The sequence below is a fragment of the Rhinolophus sinicus genome, linkage group LG07 (genome assembly GCF_036562045.2).
Source record: "Rhinolophus sinicus isolate RSC01 linkage group LG07, ASM3656204v1, whole genome shotgun sequence".
NCBI lineage: Eukaryota > Metazoa > Chordata > Mammalia > Chiroptera > Rhinolophidae > Rhinolophus > Rhinolophus sinicus.
The window spans coordinates 127,229,335-127,252,153 of NC_133757.1; the positions used below are offsets into that span (position 1 = coordinate 127,229,335).

At 41.6% G+C, this 22,819-nt stretch overlaps 1 protein-coding gene across 1 annotated transcript in view; it reads left to right on the top strand.

Annotated features, from left to right (window-relative positions):
- NDST4 (N-deacetylase and N-sulfotransferase 4) overlaps positions 1-22,819 on the top strand; it is a 281,746-nt gene that overhangs the window by 44,425 nt on the left and 214,502 nt on the right. The gene's annotated exons all lie outside the window — the stretch shown is intronic.

The following is a 22,819-nucleotide window of genomic DNA, read 5'->3' on the forward strand; positions in this document are numbered from 1 at the left end:
AGTAGTGTAGGCAGAGGCTACATGTTTTTTCCTATGATAAGTCCTGACTTTTGTGTCACTACCTACTGGAATCTAGGGTAAAGCAAAAGTATAAGAAGTGACGATTATATTAGCATAATGGACAAAGAAGGCGTGACCAAATATCAGAGAACTGGAATAAATTTCCTAATACAAAAAAGCCAAAGTGAATTAGATTAATAAAAGAGATGAACCACTCTTACTTTATAAGAAAAAAATAAAATATTTAGTGAGTGAAAAAATAAGTAAAATAATGAGTGGAATTATCATAAATTAAGAATTGACAATTTGGAAGGGCATTTAAATGTTCCATATTTCTACTACCTACATAATGACTAAACTCTTTAAGTAACATCCCCGTTATCGATATTTCAGCCTATTCTAGAGGATTTATTCAAATTGTGATGCTTTATTAAAAAGCTCTTAAAAAAAAAAAGCTCTTGCACATATTAATCGTCTCCTATCTCCTGATCTTTCTTCCATTGGTCTAAATTCTATCCTTGGAGTTCCTACATGACTCTCACTCTTCCTGCACAGAACAGTTCAAGAACTGTTTAACAGAAATCATGGTCTATTCAGTCAAAGCACATTCATCTCATGCTAATGTTTCATGTGTTTGTCTGGGGTTCTTTTAAGTCCCTTTACTATAGTAATGACAAGACTTCTCAACTCACACTCTACCTTTCTCATCTTAAAATTGCAAACAGTGATACACACACAATCTGAAGAGTGTAGAGTAAAAACCTTACTGTCACCTCTTTCACTCTAAACACCACATTCCTTTCATGAATCTGAAGAATTCACTGTTTTGGTTGTCATATATCATGGATTGTCTCAAAATGTTCATAACGTCAATAATCATGACAGGTTTATCATTTTTAACATTATTTTAACTTGTCATAATTTCACCCTCAACCAATTATATCAACTGTACCGTTCCAGTTGGGTGGTTTATTTTGTAATCCAATATGCACTATATTCTATTTGTTCAATAATGAAATCGTATATCCCCATTTCATGGGATAAAAAGTGGATTGCGATAAAAGCTTGTTGGATGACCCGATCTTGAGGATAAAAATTACAGTTATGCTGATGAATTGCATATTGATGCATTTTCTTCATAGGCATGGCTCAAAGTGAAAAAGGGGGGTAAAAGGGAGAAATTTCCGTGACATGTACAGGGTGTGATCTCGAACGTGCTGCTGCATCGCCTGCAGCCGTAGCCTGCTATGTGGGCTTCCCTTTGTGGACGGCACCCAGGACCACCCTCTAGAGCCATCAGAAGGTAACTTCTAGCCAACCACACCTTCCTGGGCTACAACACAATCCTAAATCTAGTAATAATATGAGTAATAAGTACTATCTTCAATTGGTTTTGGAGATGTCTGACTCGATTTTCTACTGTATTGTGTTCTTTTATCTTCAATGTCTGACTTTCTGTGAAATAAGAAAAAATCTTATGTACTTATTTTCTATATAGACCTATTATTGCCTAAAAACTGATAATTTTTTACTCTTTAAGCCTCATAGTCTTCCTAAATATTATAGGCTTCCCTGTCGTTCGTTTCAGAACCCAGTTCCTCGTTCCCTGTGTCACAGCCACGTTAACACTTAGCACTGGGTTTTTGTAATGCTAGTGAAGGGAGGAGGGTAAAGAGTGCCTGCCGGCTGTTTCAGGGAGGCCATGGGATCCTCGAAGTCTCCTAATCCGGAATGTGTCCTCAAGGATTAAGGAGTGAGCTATGATTCTCTTGGCTGACCCAGAGGAAATCTTTCGAATGTTAACTCCCACTAACCGATCCCACACGAGGCTCATAGATAAGACATAATGAACACATTTATTAATTTATATTAAAATATAAATACCAAGGAATTGTGAAATAAATAAAAAAAACATTGAGACAAATTCTTAGCTATGCGTTGCTAGAATATAGCTGATACAGACTCTGTAACTTGCTCAGTGTTATCATTACATATTTGAGGCAAGATTTGGGCCATAACTCAAATATGTGTGTACACATACCAACTCAGGATGTGAGGAAGTGAAGTAATTCCTATTTGTTAAACACAGGGAATATTCAAGGATTCATGCTCAATTCGAAAGAAGTTGTTGTGTGTCTGTATCTAATCCCTAGTTTGTTTCGGAAAAACATGGAAATTTGCCCCGTCATGTTCGAAAGCCTGTACGTCAGCCTGGTTGTGTGCGTTTCCCTCATCACCTGTGCAGGCCATCTTTGTGATGCCCTGAAATCAGGTTCCCGATTGGAGATGTGGGGTCATAAGGGTAACAGCCTGATGGCCTAGGATGTTGGCTCAGAATGTGGTGTCACGACAGCAATGTGTGAGCGCGCCATGGTCCCTGCACTGTGTGTGTGTGTGTGTGTGTGTGTGTGTGTGTGAAGACATGCACTGGTTTTGGTAAATCATCCACACATGATTCTGACTCTCTTTTTTCTCCTCTGTTGACCACCGGTAACTGACTGAATTACAGATGCCCTAATGTTCACAAACCACCTCATTTGTTCACATCAGGAACAGAGGAGTAGAAAGGGAAGAGAGGATGGAAGGAGGGATGGAGGAAGGAGAAGGGAGGAGAGAGGAAAGGAGAGGCCAGGGGGGTTAGAAGGAGGAGGAAAGAAGGAATGAAAGGGGGGAGGGAGGGGGTAGGGGGAGAGGGAGGGAGGGGGGAGGGGAGGGAGGGAGGGAGGGAGGGAGGAAGGAAGGAAGGAAGGAAAAACGGAAGGACGGGGTACAATAAAGCAAGCAACCCATTCTCACAACTTGAACATACATCAGCCATCATTAAAAATAAATGTGACAGAGGTTATTGTAAAAGGGAAGAACTAAAAATATTTACATATGCTGTGTCTCATCTTTAAGTATATCTGAATGTTTCAGTAACCATTGGGCAATTCATATTTGTGATGGAACTTTCTTCCTGTGTATCACAGCACATATACTAACATGGCAGCTCTGGGTAAAAAAGAAAAGGGACATTTTTGTTTGCTGGAAATTGGCACATACTTATTATGATAAAACAGCTAAAAATGTCTTGAACAATCTGAGTGAGATACATACCTTCTGAGAGCTGAGAACAATAGAAACAGCTCTGAATCTTTATTTTGCCTATTTCGATTCTCTTTGTGATTTAATGTCCCTAAAATGTAAACATTTTGTGTGAAGACTATGTTAGCGTGCAGTCTCAGAGCCCCGTCATGTGAATGTGTCTGCCAGTACCTCTGCTAACAGTGTTCCTGCTTTTTTACGGCATCAAAGTATATTTAAAAGAATTCTGCACATCCAAATATGTATCCCAAATAGCTTCCAGCTAGAAATTCAGATACCACCTGTATAAGTTCAGGATTTACATTGTTAATATTTAATTTGGCATTTGCAGTGGAAATGTGCTGAGCTTGTTAGTATATTTTTAGGTAAAGGAGTCAGCAAACCCCAGACAGACACCTATCTCTTGGCTGTATTTCTATCTTATTTCAGATAAGCTTCTCTCATAGCAAATTAAAACCAAAAATAGATACTGCATTTTAAAAATCAGGTTGTATTTTTATTTACTTATTACAATGCTTATTTAATGTTTCTTTTGTTATATTAAATGGCGATAATATTTCAACCATCAATATTCAGAAGTTAATTTACTTAGGAACACAAAGCTATAAGTTGTTCATTTTCTCCAAGCAGTAACTTAAGTGATAATCCCCACAAGCAACATGAAGAACCAAAAGGAAGCACTACTTTTGTAAATTCACAATTAGATCAAGCTTGACAATGAATTTTTTATTTATATTACGTTTTTATTATTTGGAATCTAAACTATTCATCTGAGCTCGTGCAGACTCGGCTGAGAGTACGTGTTAGTTAGATCATCTCTGGTGAAGTCGAAGCTCAGATAAACACAACAAAGAATTTGCATGTTCTTCATTAAAAAGAAAGGAATGAAAGGAAATATAATGACAATTAAGACTTAAAAGAGAATGGACAGTAATACACACATAGAATGTACGGAATGATGAAATGTACAAAATGATTTAATATAATTTAATATAAAATTTACCTGAAATATGTGGCCCAATATATAATTGTATGTCCCACAAATGTCTATACTATTTTAGTGAGTTTTCAGTCATTTATTCCTACCGGAGTATGTTATGACATAGCCCCATGTCACATAATAAAAACATATTCAAGTAAAATGAGTGATATATTTGCAAAAAATTAGACTGGACCTAGAAATGTTTCTATAAAGTAGAAGAATGTATTGAAATTTATGTGTAAGAAATGAAAGCGTGTATTTCTAGCCCACCATTGAACGGGCTATGAAAACTGAGTTGCTACCTCTTCTATGAAACTAATGGTTTTCTTTTCTTTCTTTTTATTTTCTTCTTTCTTTCTTTCGTTTTCTTTTTTCCTTTTTCTTTTCCTTGAGTCCAGGGAGGTGATTGTGAAGGAGAGGGAAAGCATGCAAGGAATTAGGAAATAATGCACGTTTCAATTTTGATACTGAAAAGCAACTTCTGTCACTCTGTTTAATGCATGATGTGGCCATTTGGTTGATTTAAACAGATGGCTCCTATTAACCAGCTTTAAATACAAGAGCTATACTGATCTTCAGCAAGACCTCGTGGGGGGGAGTATGTTGTAGTAAAAGGCGGACACGTGGAATTTTCCACGTATTTTGTCAAGGGGTGTCGTGGTTGGGAGCCGGGCCTCTGAAGGCAGCCTGTCTGGGTTCGAGTCCCCACAAGACACCGTGCCAGGGGCCGCCTGGGGAAGGTCACTTAGCCTCCCAGATTGTTTCAGTCTGTGAAGCTCATGTGGGGAGTGAAAACAGTTCCTACGTGAAGTGTGTCTGGCATGTAACATGCACTAGCTGAGTGCTCATCCCTGGCAATAGCAAGGGTGCCTGCATGTGTGTCTGCGTGTGTGTGTGTACCTGCACATGTGTGTGCCTGCACGTGTGTGTGCATGGGTGTGTGTCTGCATGTATGTGCCTGTGTGCACGTGTGTCCCTGCAGATGTATGTGCCTGCATGTGTGTGTGTGCGTGTGTGTACCTGCACATGTGTGTGCCTGCACGTGTGTGTGCATGGGTGTGTGCCTGCACGTATGTGTCTGTGTGTGCGCACGTGTGTCCCTGCAGATGTATGTGCCTGCACGTGTGTGTATCTGCACATGTGTGCACGTGTGTGCCTGCATGTCTGTGTGTCTGTACATTCATGTGTCTCTGTATGTGCACATGTGTGTACGTGTGTGTGCATGTGTCTGTGTGTTTGTGTGTGTGTGTGTGTGTCTGTACAAGCCCAGTAAGAACAGAGAGTGAAGAGGACGTACTCATAACTCCCTTTGCCACTCTCCTAATGTTTGAGCAGATACTAGGCAGGTAATCATGAGAACTGGGCGGGGTGATTCCGCCAGTTCTACACGCCAGGAGCTGTGATGCAATCTCTGACACTACACTCTATACCCATTACAAATGTGTGAGTGCCCTGACATTCTTTTCCCAGAAGGATGTTATTTCAAATAATGGAAAACATGTTTCAGGAACTTTAAGATCCTATAATGAAATAGTCTGTGTGTTTTTAAATCCTATTAGACAAAAGGAAACAAATTTTTCCAAGTATTTGTCTTTTGTTGAGATGAATAAGGGCAAACAAAATTTTTGTTTGCTTTAACTGTACCAATTTTTTTGTTAAAATAATATGGAGAATACCATTAAAATTTCAATAGTGAAATTGTGTACATTATAGAAGTATTTTTCATATTACATTGTAAAACATAAAAATATTGCCCTTTTATTCAAAATTAACTACCTAAATAGTACCTTTTTTAGAACTATTTATTGGAAACTACATAATAAGATTTCAATGGTAAGTTTAAATAGAATTTGATTATCTTTACCTACATAGGAATAACAAAATAATGAGTTGCATGCGGATGTTTTGTATTAAGCATACATATTTCATTGAAGATAACATCATAATATGCAAGTTAGCTGCCTCCAACATTGAGGATTGGCACCTTTTAAAAAATTTAAATCCTTTGGGAGGAAAGACCTTACAATACTTAACCCATATTAAATATTTATATGTTTTATAGAGTCTTCTTTTACAAAGAAATTTAAATAACAGAGTGAGTATATTGTGAAATGTATGGATACTGTCTTACTTTACAATTGCGTGTATCTGCAATGATCCCTTAGCTGATAAAATTTATAAAACAACAGCTCAGTAGCTTAACTGTAGCAAGTTATTTATACTCCAAAAGCCAAATGACAGTGACTGCAACCACATAATTGATGAGTTTAAATGAGTTTTATGTTCCCAAAAACAATTTTAAAGCTGAGTAACCCAAATTTATTAGCCATATCCAGATGGAATATAAAGTCAATATATTGCTGTTTGTGTATCAAGTCAGAGAAAATTATTAAGGATGATTTCAGCCATGGATGGTTAGGGTGGAGGACCTTGGTTAAATTTTGAGGCTATAATTCAAGGAAATTTGGGGAGCTACAGACCTAGTGTAACAAATAAGATAACTGTGCTGTAATAGGCTTTAGCTGAATTATCTTCTTGACTTAAAAAAAATGTACAACTGGAGTTGAAGTAGCAACTCCATAAAACATTTCAAAATATACTGTTCAAAGAAGTATTTTATTCAGGCTTAGTAGCAAATAAGACTTCATATTCATGGAATGTGTAAAAAGCATATATAAACGATATTTTAATACAACTAAAATAGAAATGAGCTATTGGCAAGTACGTAAAAATGGTTCTATTTGAGCACCATTTTATCGTAGGAAATTGGGATGATTTTTGTTTTCAGAATGAAAGTACTAAGTGGCTTCAGCTGAAAAGAATAGCATGCATCTGTCATTAACAATTGCCATATAAACATGAACATGATCATGGAATATCAAAAGACACTAAAAGGATACATACAAAGGGAAGATTAAAAACACAACTTTTCATAGACACTGGGGTTTTTCATTTTAGCATTAAATGATATCAGATTGCTCAGCCCCTAAACCTCAGGTTATTCACTGTGTAATTTTGGACAAGATGCTTACATCCTCAAGACAGTATATTCCAGCGTACTTTACCTCAACTCATACCTGCATAGCCAATTCGTGTGTAATTGTCAGGAAATGTAAGGATTTGCCATCTTACCCTGCAGCAAGCTAACGAGTTTCACAAATGCTTGGAAAACACATGAGGCTCCTGGGCCAGAGAAAGGATGGTGTCATTTGCAGCACGAAGGGCAACATTACAGCTGGCATGCTCGCATCAGATTCCCTTGCTCCCCAACCCCCCAAGGACACGTGGACAGGCCCAGGTGATGCCTGCACACATAATGTGTTGTGTTTCAGGAAAGAAATCCTGAGCACAAGAATTCCTACCCTATGCTCTGGAGAGAGAAATTGTTACATTAGACAATAAGCATGCCCCCCCCACCCCTTGCTCCAGTGGGAGATATCACATCTGTCTTCAACGGCTGCTCACTATACAAACTGCCTTGAAAAGATACCCAGAACAAAATGGCGGCCGATGTCTCAAGGCCAGGTCTGCAGAAATGTGGGAGAGCTGTGGAAACGTGTCTCCCACAGAGCCAAGCAACATTCCCTTATTCACAAATACTGTGGAATACTAGGAGTAGATACTATTCTTGGAATTCAGGATATGGTGACGAATAAGACCAAGTCCCTGGTGTCATGCAGCTTAAATCCTAATAAAAGTAAACAAGCAAAGAATGTCAGGAAGTGACTAGGTTAATGATACCAAAAGAAACTCAGTGTAAAAAAAGTTACATAGCTGAATCATAGAAGGGGAACCTTCTTTGAGATTCCTTTTGAGTTTAAACCTAAATTGTAAGATCCAGGGAAATAAGAATTGTGATAGATGGAAAGTGAGTAGAAATACCCTGAGAGTTGAATAAAAATAAAGATGGTTATGCTAATAAATTTGAAAAGAGACATATAGACAAAGCCTTACAAAAATATACATTTATCTTTTTCAATAACTGTAAAGCACGGATGCCCTTATAACCTTTGAAAAACAATTGTTCAGTATTTTTTAAATTTTCTCACAGAGAAAATGTGTTTGACAGGCAAGTTTTAAAATACATATAATCAACAAATATATCTGAGAATGCTAATATATAAACGTCTCAAAATAAAAAGGAAGAAGGAGACATCCCCCGACACACTGTGTAAAGCCCGGTGTAAGTTTAATACCTAAATCGGAAGAAGAATGTATGAAAGGGTAGTAATGTCCAATCCAACTCAGGAGCAGAGAGTCAAAAGCTATAAATAAAATATTAGTGAAAAGAGACTTTCAAAACGGAAAAGGCGGTCAACTCGCTTTGCATACTGCTGAGAGCTCCTGAGTCGGAACTGAAATTCTCAGCAATTCACTCTTTGTGACCTTAACCGAGAACACTTTCCATGAAAGGGCTGAGAAAAAAGCCCAATTAGTGTGGCTTGAGGAGGAACCTGGCATCAAGTGACAGCGTGCATGGGAAGCCAGTTATTTTATTATCAAGTGTTAACATGCAGCTCAGCTAGTATCATCTGCTTTCTGAAGCCTTTCTGACGACTTCAGACTGAATAGCGTCCGCACTGAGTTGAGCACATTTCTGGTTAAGAAGGCGTCACTCCACGGGTGCTGGGCATCCCGAGCAGGTTACTTCTTAGTCATCTTTCCAGGAAAACAGTGTCTTTGTATGTCACCGTGATTAACAGCATTTCTCTAATTGGATTGAACTGAAATGGGAGGTTCTATTCAAATTCATTGACGTTAATAACTGTGCATGTGTTAAATAAGGGGTCCACGTTATTCTTAACTCATTTGTAACCGGTGATATTGTGACAGTATCAGCCTCCAAATATTTGAGGGAAAATATAGCACCACATTCAGACACGTGCTGAAATGCAAGTACATTAAATTAGTTAAGCTCACTGTTATGATGTTTATTTAAAGATCACGTACTATGTAACTGTCAAAGCAGAAGATGGGAGACTGTGTTTTCACACTACTTCAAACCACTGAAAACACAGTGCACGTCGGGGTGAGCGTGTGAGCGACTTTAGGTAAACACACTTTCCTTGGACGTTATTCAAGCTTGTATTGAAAGAAGCAGAACTGAAGGTAGGACTGAAAGGGACTTTCTCTGCCCCCAAACGCGTGCTTTTCCTGAAACTTTTCATTTTTCAGTTTGGCTTCCTGAGGTCAACGGTTGGTGAGAATATTAGCTCTCACTTCCTCTAGTGAATGATGAAACATAAACCCATGACGACATGTGGTTTTGCTTATATTTTATTTTGATCTCAATAATATTCTTATGGCAAAACCAAGGGAAGGTTGTGAAATTAAAAGGAATGTCATTTTTGTTTGACTGACATCTCTTCTTCCCATGCCTGAACAAAGCCCTGTAGAAGCGCATGCATACATAAGAAACTCCATTAGCCAAAAACAGACCCTTGATTGAAGTAAACCCATCTCACCAGCTCTACTTTTTATATGCTTTTTACTTCACTATATTTATATTAAGTATAAAACTTTGAAGACGGTTTACTTGCAAAGCAGATTGCAAAGAAAGGAAAAACATGTATTTCAGCAAACCAGGGAAATACTGTAACAGGTATGTGCACATTTGATGTGGTTTCTTCTGTAAAATACCTGAGAGAAATTGAATCGTTGCTACATGACCTGTGCTTTCATGTCATGGTGGGTGAGGCCTAGGTTACTAGTCTAGTCTGAAGTCATAGATTCAAGGAAGAATGCTGAAACGATTAGATATGCTTCAAAATGTCTCAGTTGTTAAAGGTGAGGTTCTTGTTAATAGAGATAACTATACCAATCAATCAAGTAGTAGCTTGCAAATGCTAATTAACTCCAGATACACAGGTACTCTAAGGTTTGGGGACCAAGTCACTGGAGTGACATGCTGACATTCACAATAATTGGAGTCATTTTCACCTCGCTATCCCTTCCCCTCCTATTTTTCTCTCCTTACCTCTCCTTCCTTTTTCAGCCAACACCGTGACCTATTTCCAGTGTATCTTGTTGAACTCATTTGCATATGGTTTTTACCCCACCGCTCCCTGAAAGGGTAGTTAATTCCTTCCATCCAGCTAAATCCAACTGCGTCCCTCAATCCTCTCCTCCGTGATTTCGAGCAACATCCGACAGTCTTTTGCCTTTGAAACAGTATCTCAGCTCATCTTCAAGTTCATGTTTTCTTGGTTTCCTTTCTCTCCTTACCTGGTTGCCCTTCTCACCCTTTTAATGGTTCTCCCTGAGCTCCATGTTGTAATAGCCCAGCTGAGACCTTAAGTGTCTGCTCCTCCGTCTTCCCTCAGTTCCTTGGTGACATCATCCGATTGTGTCACTTTAAATAGCCCTTTAGAGCTGTGACTCCGTGTTCATCTCTCCACTCTGCATTTCCCTCTTGAACTCTAGGTTCATATTTACCTGCCTAGTCATTGTTGCTGCTTTGAATCTTACAAGTGTTTTAAACTTAAAATTCCTAAAATGGAACTTTCAGTCACTAACCACCTGCCCCATCACTACCTTTCAAACTCTCTCTTCCCATAACCTTGTCATTTCCTTAATGGCAGCCTCATCTTTTCAGCTACTCAAGCCAAAAGTTTGGGTGGCCCTTGATGTTTCTTTTTCTTTCTGCCTTATTTCCAATTCTAGCATTTTCAGAGTATACCAGAATCCTACCACTTGTCACCACTCACTGCTCTTTCTGGCCCAAGCCACCAGAATCTGTGCCGTGATTATTGACATTTCCATGAGACTAGTCTCTCTGTCCCTTGCCTGGCCACACTTCAGTCTGTCCTTCCACACAGCAGCTAGATAATCCTGTGAAAATATGAGTCATAAGACAGATCCGTCAGTGCACCTGTTTCACTCAGGGCGAATGTCAGTGACATTAGAGAAGTGAATCAGTGGACATAAAGTTCCCTTCCATTAGCAGCACTAGTAGCCCCAGCACCACCAGCAACCCCAGCACCCCTGGTGCCACCAGCACCCCCAGCACCCCCAGCACCCTAGCACCATCAGAACCACCAGTACCCCTGGCACCACCAGCACGCCCAGCACCACCAGCAACCCCAGCACCACTAGCAACCCCAGCACCCCCAGTACTCCCAGCACCACCAGCACCCCTGGTGCCACCAGCACCCCCAGCACCGCCAGCAGCCCCAGCACCGCCAGCAGCCCCAGCACCGCCAGCACCACCAGCACCACCAGCACCACCAGCACCCCCAGTACCCTCAGCACCGCCAGCACCACCAGCACCACCAGCACCCCCAGTACCCTCAGCACCATCAGAACCACCAGCACCCCCGGCACCCCCAGCACCCCAAGCACCACCAGCACCACCTCTCTGACTTCATCACCTGCTAACACATTTCAGCCCAACTCACTCCCTGCCATGCTGGGCTCACACCAGGTATGCTTCTGACCCATTCTTCCTCCACCCGAGTCCTGCCCTGCGAGCATGCATGGCTTGACACCCACTTCCTTGGGCTTTCCTCGGATCCACTGGACTTAGTGAAGCCCTTCTCGGCCACCCTACTTACAGTGTCAATGTTCTTCTTTCCTTGTTTTATTTTCTTCAAAGCACTTAATCGCCATCTAATACAATATTTATTTGACTTATGTTTTATTTTCCATTTTACCCCCTAAAATGTAAACTTACACAATGACATTTATTTCTATAAAGTTGTGATTTTGAATATTTCAAAGGCATCATTTTTGTTGTTCTGATATTATCTGATTTCAGTGAATAACAAAGCAGGCTACTTCACCTAATACTTGTTATTGATTAATGTTTCTTTCTGCATAATTTCATGCTTCTTGAAATTAAGAACAATTGATGCTTTAATGTGGGAAATAAATATATTATATTTAAAATTTGAAACAAATGTGCTTCTTAATTTATTTTAAAAAACAGAAAAGATATTTTGGAGATGAAAATTCTTCTCTCTGGCAAGGACTTCAGTTCCATCATCTACCTTTTTTTCCTGTGATGATATAGCCGTCCTTGTTGCATGAGAACCCTTATAACACTTATCTCTTCTGCTAAAAACTCAGTCCTCAGACAGTGTCAGGAAAAGAAAATAACTTCTAAGTCAGCCTTGATATATTTTAGAAGACACACGTTCCAGATTTAAATTACTTATTCTAAGTTAGTTACCTGCTCTAAATTGTTTTAGTTAATGATTTAAGATATAAGGCAATTATGACAAAGTAGAAGCACAAGAGCAAGTAATGGCATAATTCATTTTATAAGCCCCGTGGGGGTAATGTCACCTAACTGGCCTCTGGTCTCACTGTCCTTCTGTGCCTCGAGTCACCAACATCTCACATTTTTCCTCATTGCGAAAGGTTAGACACAACAATAGTTTAGTGGTTACCAGAGGGTAAGGGGGTTGGGGGGTTGGAGATGAGGGTAAAGGGGATCAAATATATGGTGATGGAAGGAGAACTGACTCTGGGTGGTGAACACACAATGGGATTTATAGATGATGTAATACAGAATTGTACACCTGAAATCTATGTAACTTTACTAACAATTGTCACCCCAATAAATTTAAAAAAAAAAGAAAAGAAAAGAAAGGTTAGCTAGTTGGGTTTCACCCCGTAGGGCACAAACTCTTTAATTCTGGAAGATGTACCCCTTTTGCACAGATGACACGATGACTGGTGCTGAACATGACACAGCGCTTGAAATTAGTAAGGAAGACATACAGAATCATGGAGCAAAGCAAGCAGGTCCCGAAGGTTCAATAGTTTTTGGTGTTTTGGTTATTGAAAGGCAAAATAGTATGTTATTCAAGTGAAATGCAAAAAAAGAGGAAAAGAACATTGATATCAAGATTAGGATAAAATCTACTGAAGTTAACACAAGAAATTAACCCAAGATCTCTTCCTCCACCTATGAAGACCTAACATTTCAGCAACTGGGATGTAAGTGGAGAGGGTGTGAGACCTACCTACCACTATGGAATTCTGTATTCATTTACATGCATCATGGGTACAGAATACAATATCTTTGAATATTATAGAATCAAATCAATTATGAGGAGGAGGTCTCATTAGTGTTTAGAGACCTAAGTAATGAATGTTGTTTTCTTGGACTTTTTTGTCCCCGTAAAGGAGCTTACAGGCTGACATTAATATTTATTTCTCTCTATTCTTGGGTCTAATTAAACACGATCAGCTTTCTTGATTGATTGTCTTTGATTAACAAAGTCTCGATTTTGTTAATTATAAATACTTAACCTTCTGCCCTCGAGGAATGGTGTGCTCTTTACCAAGAACCAAAAAAATCCCAGGAAAGTGGATTTATGAGGGTAGAAGCTCAAATATTAGGTGGGACTATGCATTGAATAATTTTATGGGGATGTTGCTGTTTCCCTGCAATTATCATTATGTTTCAATTTTATTCTATGCTGAGACAACATCTTAGAATTATATTGTAACCATTGTATTCTATTTCTTTTACTAGTAAACATTGTATTCTATTTCTTTTACTTAGACTACAGTTTTATTTAGTATAAGTAGTAATATAAATAGTACGATGTTTCCAAAAGCAGACATTGGAGGTAACACATGCATTTAATAATTAATGCAGCTCATCAGCCAAGGAAAAAATGGCGGCTCCGACCCCAATCGCCCTGTCCCCTCACCGAAGTCCTGCTTATGTGCCTGTTCTGATGGCGCCGAGTCTGGTGAGAAATTCCACACGGAACCTCAGCACACACCCCAAGCTCCACACTGCCCATTCTTACCAGGGGGCAGCGGCAAGAAAGGGGTAAAGTCAGGGGACAAGGTGGAAATGGGTGAGGAGATCGGAGGAATGAAGGAAGTGGTGGGGACAGACCACGAGTGACAGAGAAAGACCTAATCAAGAGTGATGGCAGTGCTTTGCTCAGTGTAATTTTATGACTAAAATAGGAAACAATGAGTAGACCAACACAATTAAAATAAAAATTGAATGCAGTCTCTCAGGCTAAAGAAAGAACCAATTAGAGAAAAAGATTTATGGTACAAAAAGATGGTAAAAATATACAAACAGTTATTATGTGAAATTTCATATGAAATTTTCAAAATATAGGAACGATAACCAAAGAAAATTATTTTAAAATTGTTTGATAAGGATTTTGTCACATACATGAATGAAGGGATCTCAGTGTTTGTCCAAAGGGAAAAGGGTTAATTGACTTTAAAAAGTTAGAGAACCAGTTCTGGGTCTGTGTCTCTGGCAATAGTTTGCTTTGGAGTAAAGAGTAGCAAATGATACATTAGTGGCATAATGTGGTATGTCACTTAAGTGCTCAGTTTTTTATCTGTGATTTAGGTGTAGGTAGTTTTTTGCTATTTTAATTGAGATTCCAGTGATTTTTAATGAATTGAATATACATTTTATTTATTGATTATCCATTTGCTTTACCTGTTTTTGAGTCACCTATTGACGTGCTTTATCCAATTTTAATCACTTATTTTTCTGACTTTTTCCTCATTGTAGACATTTCTTACATATTCTAGATACTAGTCTCATGTGAAATTCGCATGTTGCAAATAACCTCTGCACAACATACCTTCTCTCTGGTAATTTCGTTAATAATTTCGTTAATAATAATTCCAAATCAGTTTTTACCTCGTGGTTGGAGCTAGTTGAATACTGCTCAATCCATCATCTCCCTAATATCCTACTTTTCTCCTACTCTTCATTGTATTACCTGCGTTCTCTCTCATATTTTGGTCTTTAGTTCCACATCAGTCTACTAATACACAGTTTTATTTTTGTCCTTAAATTAACAAGGTTTCAAAACAGTTTTCTACACAAGTCACCCTTTCTCTATTAGTGATGGTACTATGTCTGTGAAATATAAATTTCCCGAACATACAAATGTCCGTCTTTGACCTCTGTGTCTCATCCTGTTGGTCTTGTCTCTTCTCGTGACATCACCGTGGTCGCGCCACAATACCTGACCAGGCACGTTCTCCCCACACCCTCTACTGTCCACTTCTCTCTCAAAGTGAGTTAACTATCTGAGGACTTCGTTCTTCCCCCATTTGTCTTAGAATACATTTCAGAATAATTTTAGAATTAACTCTACATAATCTACCCACAGAATTGGATTGAAATTGCAATGCATTTAAGTAATACTTCTGGAATGTGGACATTTTCAAAATGCCAGATCGTTTTATCTGGGAGTAGGAAGTCCGTTCATTGGTGTCCTTTACTAGAATTTAATCACCTTGGCAATTGGAGGTCTTGTGTATTCTTTTCAGGGTGGTGTTGACTTGACAAACTACACTGTAGTTTCTGGGATTCGGTGTGTTATATCTCACTTCCCTTTGCAGTTTCCTTTTACAATGTATTGTTGCTGGTAGAAATAAAGGGTACTATTAATTTGTGTAACCTACCTATTAGAATCGTCTAGTGAGGTATTAAAAAATACTGGGCTCCTAATACTTCGTGGTAGTGAGGGCGCTGACGGTTATGAGATTTAGCAAATACAGACAGTGATTTAGTATAAGGATGTCTTATGCAAACATTGGGACATGCTGGACGTTATTCATTGTTTATGTAAAATCCAAAGTTAACGGACGCCCTGGATCGTATCCGGCTTTATCCCCAGGTGGTTCTGTTTCATAGGTGATGCTAAGAAGGACGCGTAGAGCTGGTCGTGTTGCCTGCCAGTCACTCCAATGCTCACCTTCCAACCATCACGCTTCATGTTTAAAGTTGCTAATAAGTAATTAATACATGTCCTTATGATTCATTACATGGGATTCAACAGTGGAAGATGCTTGTTGGAAATGTTTCCTTGGTCTGTTCCTTTAGTTCTGGTTCATGCTGATTCGGTAAGGTGCCCTCTTTCAGGGAGACCATAGCTCCTGTGTCCTGCAAATTCCCCTGAGACATCACTGGACCTCAGCGTGAGCATCTCCTGTGCAGATTCGGGGGCCTGTTCTGGGATGTGCTAATGGTATCCTAGCCTCACTCTTTCTACAATGCTCTTCACAGTCACTGTACGTTGTGAATGAGCATAATTAGTCCATATGTGTTTGCTGGCATTATTTGTTTTCAATTTCAGAAAAAAAATTACAAGTTTATGTAAAACTAAGCAGAGAAGTCAACAAATTACAGCATAAAAGAAAAACTAAATTAAAATGTACTGCAAATATCATTCCACTCATTGATGGAAACAGGTGGTTCTAGTTAAGGATGTGTCACATTCTCAACAGTGAGAGCAGGATTGCAGGGCGTCATTTGGTGAAACGGAGTGGAGTCCTCATTCTCCCAGAGGTTTCAGTCTGGGGATGGGCCGGAGACCTTCTTCTTTCTCCTCTTATACATTGGGGGGTGGGGGGGTGGAAAGAGAGAGAGATAAGTACACGTCATAGCCTTGTCTGCCTGAGACTCTCCTGCGTGACTTGGTCTTGTTGCATCCTTCCTTGCCCTCTCTTGCCCCTTCACTGCATCTCCATCATGGTTGTCTTTGTAAGTCATGCCCAGCTGTCCTGTGTTTCGCACGCTCAGCTGAGCTGCGTACAAGTTTCGCCAGGCATCACTCATCACACATCCTGGGTCCCGCCTGTACCCCGTCCTCCACACTGCGTTGAGCTCTGCAGAGAAGCTCATCGATTTTTACTAATTCACTGCCATAAACCTTGAGCAAAGGCCGTTGCATGGTGACTGTGCAAGACACAGAACACGAACCAGCTTGAGCTTGTCAGGTCAGTAGTGTCATTGAAATCCTGGTTCTGGAGTAAGAGGGACCTGAATCGGATCTCGGTCCCCCCACATCTGGCTACGACTTTGGGTAAGTGACACAATTCTGTGAGACTCTGACATGGCTGCGAAAGGGCCCCTGGGAATGACACCTACTTTGTTCGTTTGTGGTGACGCTGAGCTAGGTTGTGCACGTAGAGTGCTTAACACTGGTTGCTACTTAATAACAACACAATGGATTTTAGCTGCGTTTTGGGGGAGGTGCTTTTTTGTTTTGCCATCGAACTGTTGTTATATGCTGAGTTCTGAAGTGTGAAATGCGAGGCCAATTACTGCCAGCACATCCATTCCCTTCACGGGTCAGCTTCTGCCCCCAGGTGCAGTTCTGTTCCCACCTGTATTACTGTGCTACCTGCCAGGGCTCAGCCCCTCATTGCGTCACCACTGTCCCCCTCCTCATTCCCTTCATTGAGTCCTGCGGACAGCCAACTCGCCAGACCCACGGGACTGGCTCTCCTTGTCGACTTCAGTGCAAACGTCACTTTTCCTACATGATAATTCCTTGCTGCTCCATGCAAAGAAAGTAGTTCGTTTTCTTATTTCCAGGCAGAAAAAATGGAGAGCCTTCACTCTCCCCCCTCAGGTGGCTTAAAACCACGAATGTTCCATTGTCATAGACAAACAGCCCCTTGGGCACCTGACAAACGGCTGCACGCTCCTCGGCCTGTCTTTGGAGCAGTCCTCACTCTACATTCCCCAGGGATGCTGGCACCCCAAGGTCAAGTAGTTCTATCCACAACTGCATATGCCAGCATCCTGGCGTTCCATCATTCATCTCCGGAGTTTGAAAATTTTGTGGGCGTTGTCTGTGATCCACTTGCCCTGATTTCACAATATCTTGGCCTCCCAATTTCTAATATTTTATTTCTGTACTTTAAACCGTTCCTATGGCCAAGCTCTGATTTTTTTCATTACCTGAATATTTCCTTTTTAAACATTTTTGAATGTCAGTATTTTTTCTCTGAATACAGTAACAGATCCTCTCAACCTTCAAAAGTTCTGCTTCTCCTTCTCCCTGATTTCAGCAAAACTGTTCTTCTCCCCCCTGGAACATCCACCTCGGTATAACGGACCTACCACACCTCACTATTCCAGAGATCTGCCTTCTAAGCTCTTACCCTGGCAGCCTCGTCATGCGGAGAACACGGGCCATCCTTGTAAACCCGTGCCAGTGCAGACGCCCTCCCAGCATTGTCACAAAGTCATGCCAGGCCTGCTTCAGACCGTAGTCTGTCCCTGGCATCAGTCCTCCCCTAGACCCCAGAACCCACGTGGACTCGTCCAGGCCTCTCCATGCCCACCCACCCCTCCGTCGTTAACCCCTGCATGCTGGGCAGGGGACCTCGCCTCCCACGTCCCGGGAATCAATGGGTCCATTCTGTCCCTGGGAAGTTACCTTCCTTTCCTACCAGCTGGCTGTGTTTCCAGCTTCCAGTGGAGAAATGTGCCCTCATCCTGGTTGAGGGCCACCCTTTTTATGGTCTGAATTCATGCCCACCTGTTCCTTCAGCGACCTGGGCCACAGGCATCTGCTTCTCCCCTGGTCTTTGAATCCTCACTGCATCTTTACTCCTAGAACACAAACATGCTCAGTGTGTCTGTGTTGACGAGCAAAGGCCGGAGCGTGTGCAGACCCACATTTGCATCCCACCGCCTTCCTCTGGACACGACGTTCTGAAGACATCAGAGCCTGGTCCCACGTATCCTTCCAGGAGCCAGCAATGGGCGTCCGGGTCCCCGCTGCACCAGCACCGCTCTGGCCGCTTCCACGCAGACTGAGCGGAGCGGCTTCCTTTCCTGGCTGCTGTGAGCTTTCGGGGCTGGGGCATCACTCCCAGCTGAGCAGCCCTTCTCCTTCGGCCTCTGGCCCTCTGTTTTTCTTTTGTTTGTTTTCTCCTTCTCAGCCACCATTTTGGATGATCCATTTCTTTGCCCTGAAACGCAGTATCACCTAACGACTTCTTTACCTTCAGCTTTTTTCTCTTTAAACATTTTCTTTCAATAACTTCCATCCAACCGATGGATTTTATGAGACAAAAATGAATTCATTTATTCAACAACTAATTATTAGGGCACTATTACATGGCAAACACTCATTTATGCAATGGGAACGTAAGTGAGAACATTGAATATAATTTCTTCATAGAGCTTACATTTTAGTGGAGGGAATACATGTGGATAACAAACATAAAAATATTTATTCTCTGCTACAGAAAAAAATGAAGCAAGATAAAAGTGAAAGTGGGTGTCAGTGGCAGAAATAGAGCCTTGTATGGAAACATTTAGTAAATCACATTTACTTGCCAGTGGTCCAGTCAGTCAGTGAAGACGGCTGACACACACATGCACATGCGTGCGCGCACACACACACACACACACACACGGGTGCCAAAAAAATGTATACATTTTAAGAAAGGATAAAAAAAACTTGTATTAAAATTACTCTGATGGTAACCACTTTGAGCACCTCTTGTAATTGCAGAAGTCAGAAGTGACTTGTCATTTTTTTGTTACCGGTATATATTGAGTATTACAATTTTAGTACAGTTTTTCCTTTCTTAAAATGTGTACTCATTTTTTCGGCACCCTCTGTATGTGTATACATACTGGTTCATCTGAAATAGGGTGTTGGAGGCAGAGCTCTATGGAGACCCTGGACCCCCAGGAATACCAACCCGTGGGTCCTGGAGCAAACTAAGCCTGAAACACGGCTGGAGGCAAAATGACAGCTCCGAAGCTGTCCTCCCTCGGGCACATGGTGACAAGACAGGGCTCCCTGGAAAGGACAGTACAGCTGGGGAAATACAAGGCAGCAGTGGGAAAGAGGGAGACCAGACATGAGATGGACGGACTCCATTAAAGGGCCACAGGCTGGGTCACCAGGAGCCGAGCAGGGCTGTGAGGACAGGACACGGGATGTCACTCATTCATGGGGCCGCCAGGAGTCGGACAATCCGATCGTGCTCCCTAGCTCCCTTATTACCTCCTGTGCCCTGGTTTTTGTCTTTGTTTCTAACTCAGCCTGCCTTCTGGGGTGCCAGATGTCAGTATAGAGAAAAACTCGGTGATCAATGAAACCACACACTGTTAAAAGTAGGGTAAGCAATATGATATGCTGAATTTACACGATCAATGCGAACTCATAACCAGAAAGGAAATTTTTTCCAAGACCTGTCAGTCATTAAAATTGCCTCAGTAGCAGCTTTGGGAACAGAGCACTCTTGCCCTGGCTCACTTGTGAGCTCCAGGCTCTCTAATGTCCGCCAGTGAAGGAGACCAGTATCCTTGGAAGGGACGGAGTCCCGTGACCAGGCCTGGGATCAAATGTGGAAGGCCTGGGACTGTCCCGTTGCCAAAAATGTTACAAGAATAAGAAGACAATTAAAGTGGGCTCCTGCTGACTCAAATTTGTACAAATCATGCACTTTGAAATAATATAACTTGTTATTTTACTGTCACTATTGATAATGTATTTGAAACACATTGAGCAGAGGAAGGCCACGCGGTGACAAGCACATCCAGAAGAGTTTTAAGTGCGGTAAAAGGCAGCTGTCTGAAACTAAAGGCAGAGCTCCACAGACTTTTTCCTGTGTGTTTTTGTAAATACGGAATCTAATAGAGATGAGTATTTTAATTCTAATTTATTCATATATGTTTATGGAGTACAGATACACACTGGTTTTTATTTGAGCCAACAGAACTCCCCCCACCAGGTGGACTTTGCCGAATGTGGGTGGCTAAGCTCTCAGATGTTAGCCTGGGGGATGGAGCTGAAAGCGGGCTCTTCGGTGTCTAGTCAGTCATCCCATCCATTTTCTGCCGCGCAGACCTTTTATTTTTCAGTTGTCAGGAGAAAACACACACGAAATTAAACTCCATGAATCAACAGCAATACATATAGTTGAGAAGCATAGATGAGGTTGGTGCAAAAGTAATTACTGTTTCTGCAATTGTTTTTAACGTTTTAAACCACAGTTACTTCTGTACCAACCTAATACAATAGTAGCTACTGGTCCCAAGTATTTTGAAGTCAGTGGTGAGTGTAAGCTTAGCATTTGTGTCCAGAAAACAGCTCTTCCTTGCTGTTACACCGACATAAACCCCCCGCCGTGGCCGCATCCCCCAGTTTTGCAAACGCTCTCCTTTCCCTTACAGACAACTTCAAACTCTGTGCCCGAGTGCACTGATGTTGCCCCTGAAGTGAGTCCCCTGCTTCTTGGGTCACCCCCAGCTTCCTGCGGTTTCCACCTGTCTGTGGTCCAGGGAGCAACGACCAGTGCAGGGTGGGGGCTTAGATGAACTGCACTGGGGACGTCATTACTGGAAGAAACTGTGACTTACATGTGACTTATGGACACTTGGCTATATCCTCCACACTGCTTTTGTTTTTTCCAGTTCTGAACTAATTTCTGCTAAAATATTAACTATTATTCCAGACCTTTTATTCAGAAACCTGTGTCCCTTTCCCAACCATGAAAGGTTGGCCGACACTGGTTTAATCCATCTTCGACTCAGGTATTAGAACAGCCTTCACTTAATGTCATTTTATCAGGCCAGTCTCCGTTAGAGGACAGATAATGGTTCTTCATTTTTACCACATATAGAACTAGTTCGCCCTCCCAACTGTTCGCCCTGCCACGTTCCTCCCTCACTGCACCTATTTCAGCAGGACCTCCGCCCCGAGTCGGCTCCCCATTTTCTGCAATGCGATGCAGTGGTGCTCCCTGTGGAAGAAATGCAGGGCCCTAATCTTTACAGATGACGTTGGCCAGCCCCCCTTTGGTGTCTGCCTCGCCGTCGTGCTGTGTCTTGCTTCTTTCCCTCTGGGGCGTCTTCTGTCTGGATGTCCTTCTGTCCTTCTGTCTCTGCACGTCCTTTTCCTCCTCAGATTCTGTTTCCTTTGGCTCTTCATTGAGATACCGAAACGCACGCGTGTTCTTATCACTGAGCAGCTGTGCATGTTTTATCTACACTGCGCTTCACTAACGTGGCTGAAAAGGAGCTTCTTGGAGCAGAGCTGAGTCACCACGGTCAGCATCACCTGGGTAGGAATCCCGCGTGGAACCACTGATGTGGGCTCTGAGCTCCACCCGCGTCCTCGTGTCATGAGCATGAGACGTGGGGAAGACACTGGAGGTTAAAATGAATGCGTACTATTTCTATACAATAGACTTTTTTTAAGAAGTTCCTGTACAGGAAAGGCACCGATAAGCACTCTCTAAGTAGATACAATATACATTATACATGGCAGCTCGACTAACGACCCTAGTTACACCCCCCACCCGTGGGGCGGGAATACCAAGTTCCTGCACACGTGTCATCGTGGCCCCTGCAGCAGCTCTGGCAGATGTTCAGACTGGACCATGGCTCTGTCCCTCTCTGATGTCGCCTGGGCCTCTTCTCCCCATCGCCTCGTGGCAGGTACTCGGGGCCTCGTAGCCGTAATAAACTTGGACACGTGATTTCTGTGTGTGGGAGAACCTGGCAGGTAATCAGTACCATTCCTCAGTCCGCACGCCTCTTCTCTTCCACCTGCAGTGACAATGTTTCTGTGACTTAACCTCTGTTAGTTTAAACCCCAGTCCTAAATACCGGAATATAATGACGGCCAGGGTACCTTATATCTTAGGGTAACAGATAACATTCAGGACCCAAGAGGTGACTTGTATGACACTCAAGGAGTCATTTCTTCACACATGATTCTTTAGGAAAGGTGTTTGGGGATTGTTTTTTCCAGCCCCTTGGAGGACACTTCAGAGCAGTGTTGTGTGATTGGCTGGCCAGTGTCACAATGCAATCACCCAGAAGTTCTCAACTCTTTTATAAAGAAATAAAGCCCTGTTTATGAAATCACTCTAATGGCTTTAGGAATAAAATGTCTATGTACCCTTTAAAATACGTTCTAATGCATAGCAGCCCCGTTAATGATCACTGAATAAAAGCAGAGGCACCCGAATTGCTGCCCTTTTCAG